The following is a 4,726-nucleotide window of genomic DNA, read 5'->3' as shown; positions in this document are numbered from 1 at the left end:
TATTGTGTTGTGAAATTGACATTAAAGCCTCAGTGTCACATACGACTAAATCATTAGGAGAACATAAAAGTGAGCATGTGACTTTGTTAGAGTCTCATATAATGTCTGATAAATTCCCGAGGTCCACACGATGCTTAAAAAGAAATGTTTGGAAAATACCAACGAAATTCCAAACTGGATCACTGACTCACTATATGCTACTAAGGTAGATAAGAGAGCGTTGCTAACAGTACCTGGGCAGTTGCCGGAATAGAATGAAGAAATAAACTAAACATTTTTAAAATGAAATTTATCTTAAGAAATTAAACTTCTGTTTCTAAAATAAATGTGATGCAGTTATTTTCGAATGAAAAAGAAATCAATATTGTATGGTGAAAAATCGCAGATTGGTACTCGCTCATATCACGTTTTTGTAAAATGTACTTTTATTGTACACAACGTAACTAAGATACCAAAAGATTGAAATCTCTCTTTTGAAGACTACAATTATGGTATAAGCGTCAAGGTTAGTTGTTGCGTAATGGATTGATTGACATTATCACGTGATTTTGTCATTGTATCAAAATATCGATAAAATGAAAGTCTTGGTGCATGGTTAAGTGGTTCAGGTGTCGATTGGGGTTAGGGTTACTTTTCGACTTGTTTGATGATTAAGCATTCTAAGCCCTAGGAAACAAAGTACTGTTCGTTTATGTGTCATATATTTATTACAGGGAAACACAAGGAGGCGAGGCATTCTTATAGATGTTAATACCAGACCTTTTCATGATAATCTCAGAAGAGGTCAAGAAGCATTGCATGTAGAGGTCATATATAGACCATATAGACATTATGTATAGTTATATCGTCCATGTAATACAACATACAACTCTGTTTGATGTATGATACAATAATAGACGTACTAAAAATGTGTATTGGTGACACGTATTCATATGAAATAGTTTGGTATATAAATTTACCAAGTCAGACAGTCATAGGAATCACGGACCTATAAACCATATAGGTCCGTGTAGGAATGAAATAAGGCTATTTCATATAAAATTAAGATTCTTCACTTATCCGCACATAATAAATAATATCGTTCAAAGGTTTATCATTTATGCTTAAAGGGACTAGACACTAGATGAGATGATACCATTGCAAGAGATTGAGAAAATCGTCAAAAACTTACATTAATTTACTTGACTTGACTTGACTTTACCTAATATCGTATATATATAATTACACGGCGGCCATTTTGGAGACACATGCGCAGCGCCATTTTCCGCTCCAGCTGATCGGAGTAAATAAATGACCTGTCAAAACTGACCAAAAAATAATATCTTGTTTCCAGGTGCCTTTAAATGTCAAAATATGATAATAAAGTGGTCAATTGGTGAAAGGAAAGGAGCATGCTTGCTGTAGTTGAAGGTAAAAGCCACTTTCTTAGACGAAGGGTCGGTGGAATTACCGAAAATCCGAAAATCCCCGTAAATACCGAAAATCCCCGTAAATACCGAAAATCCCTTCCATTCTCTGAGGTATATAGCGTTTTCTTTAATACGCCCGGATTTACTGCATTATTGTGTTCGAATGTTGTATGCCGTAATTGTTGGAGGTTGGAGAGGGGTGGGGAAGCCTGGGGAGGGTGGGGGTGGGGGTCGTGGTGACTAAAACCCGGGACCCCCTTTCATTTTACATCGAGTGTGCGAGGTGGTTTGTACGCCGGGAGTAATTACTTATTATTAGTGTCATCGCTTGTATGGCATAGTTGGTTGTAGAGAGGGGAAGGGGAGTCGGTGGAGGGGTGTTGGGGTGACTTAAACGTAATCAAAACCAACCAAAAGACACTTAAATGTGCGATCTGATAAGACAGCAGACGGTAATAAAGATACACAGAAGTTGTGTACTTTACATGGGCTGGAGTTATTTTGTTATCGTAGATATTGATATTTAATGTTTTAACTTCAAACTAGTAATTCAATTGATATCACATTATATTTTTTTATTGATTTTCTGATTTTTAATATGTCGCACATTGATTGTTTAATAGCTTTTGTATTGATATTGCTTGTAATTAGTTATCAGTTTATGTTGTTGAAAGCGGTTTTGTATATAGAAATGGTGCTGTATAAGTTAATCGATAAATAATAATTAATTGTGTATTGTGAACAAGTTGTGTGTCGAGAAAGGTGAATAACTGGTATCAAGCGGGAGTTGATTATACAATTGTCCTTATGTGTATCATAAGGAATTGTATGTGTCTCAACTGTTATGTGGAATCGCTTTGTAATTTTCATTGCACAATCTCGCGAAGAAATAAATGCAAATTGTACAATTTCACTTAAATACCATCACTGCACCTAAATACGAATCATCAACATCATATTAACATTGGTCATGATAGGAAAGTGTTATTAATGAATAAAGGCATAATCTTAATATTTTATATCGTAAAGCATACCGTTTAAATACTTACATGCAATACTCGTCTCAATATCGATATGGACATGTCATTGTGAGATATTGGTCCATGTCTGTTATCTATCAGTAATGACACCCCGCTGTGACAGATTCTTATCGTGCGGTCAGTACCTGGAACCATGCTGTCACTGATGACTATAATACCATGTGTATTGAACCCCAATCAATGGCGTTCTGGTTCAAAACGGAATGCTCCTGTGAACCAGAAATTAAATCTTAACAAGTAAGAGTACGCGGTGTATGAGAGAAACATCGGAAGCCAGAATATTTATTTCTTAGTGTAATGCAGTTCAAGAGTACGTTGCACGTCAGTGTTTACGATATTAAAGAAATTTAATATAATACACCACTGAGGGCCATATGACATAATAAGGACAGGCCATTTACCCATCGGAGGGGTATATGGACCGAGGCGTAAGCCGAGGTCTGTTCACCTTCGGGGGCTGAGTAGGCGGTTATTAAAATGCCATATGTCCCGAAGTGGTATATGATATGAAAGAGGATGATCTTAAGCGAAGTGATTTTGCTAATTTTCGACCATATGAGAGCGTTCAGTTATGGCAGGATGAATGTGGACTTGAATTGGACCAAAGATTTGTATTATATATATATTTTTTCTAATTTAGATGAAAACAGATTGTTCATTCACCGTGCCATATCCAGGCCACACCACGAGGAGGCGCTCTCGTCATGGCCCATCCCCCACCCCCACCCAAAACCTACCCTCATTTAGTTGAAGAAGTTTCAACACATTCCTAATTTGTTACGTACTACAGCTTCAGAGAACAGTGAAATGCAACAGCATCTTCAAAAAATCATAAAAAAATTGGTCTAATTGAAAATAACCTCCTTCCCTTATGGACTTTCATTTCGTATTATTTTAAGACGGACTGCTTATGCAATGTTAAAAATATTCATCAATTAATCCCGAAAGAAATCGATACTTATTTTGAAATAATCATCCTATTCTGCGAAAACAGTTAGGTTGCCGAAACATTCACATTCTTTGTATTTTACATGTTGTTGCTGTTCTAAAAATAAGCTGTTTTAGCACCAGCGCCTTCCAACCGTAACTCACAAGATGAATAACCAGGGCCGAACATTATTTGAATTTAACGTATACCAAGGTACATAGTCATATATTACGAAGTACATTTATTTAACGTTAATTAAACGTGTCGATATATGCAACGTCTATATGTCGATATGAGTAATCGTCTATTTGGGAAACTATAATATGCAAATGATACAGTACGTCATCCTGATAGGAACATGTAGTAATGTCATTAACACTTGACAGGTGTGAAAAGGGTCAAGTCGCCACTCAATGGTAGGGCCAACACGGTAGCGTTTCCTGTGTAAAAATAACATGCCAAACTTAGTTATACTTGTCACCTACTGTCAACAGAACGGAATCATTACATAAATACCAGGTAATTTTTTAGTAGTCTCATTCCGTAATTAAACGCACACTCTTGGATTTCCTTAGTTTTTTAAGTTTTCACTATAAACATATAGAGAATACCCATGACCCCCCCCCCCCCCCGGGCGGGGCCAATTTTGACCCCAGGGCCATTATTTGAACAAACTTTGTATAGGTCCACTAGGCGATGAATCATGCCAAATATATAAGCTCTAGTCCAAGTAAGTTAAGAGGAGGAGATTTTTTAAGTTTTAACTATAAACATATCAATATTATACCAAGAACAATACGAATATAATTGATAAAACATACATATATATAGAAACACTGACGTGCAATGTACTCTTGAACTGCACTGCATTAAGAAATAAATATTCCGACTTCAGATGTTTCTCTCATACACCGCGTACTCTTACTTGTTACCTTCGTGTAAATAAAACAGAACAGATATTTTATTAAGACTTGTACAACGTACATCATCTTCTTAACCACAAATGAATAATAAATAAACAAACACATGGTATGACATAGGTTATACATAATATGAAATAGAATCATAAATACATTCAAAAAATTATTCACATCAGGTGAGGATGAACAAAACTATTATAATTATAAGTGAATATTTAAAGTTTATCTTCAAATACTCCTTTGTGTAAATACAAGATTTAATTTCTGGTTCACAGGAGCATCCCGTTTTGAACCTGACCGCCATTGGGGTTCAATACACATCGTATTATAGTCATCAGTGACAGCATGGTTCCAAGTACTGACCGCACGATAAGAATCTGTCACAGCGGGGTGTCATTACTGATAGGTATCGGACATGGACCAATATCT

This window comes from Mya arenaria, chromosome 15, assembly GCF_026914265.1.
Source record: "Mya arenaria isolate MELC-2E11 chromosome 15, ASM2691426v1".
In the NCBI taxonomy this organism is placed as follows: domain Eukaryota; kingdom Metazoa; phylum Mollusca; class Bivalvia; order Myida; family Myidae; genus Mya; species Mya arenaria.
The sequence above is the reverse complement of the archived record's forward strand: the minus strand, read 5'-3'. Positions refer to the sequence as shown.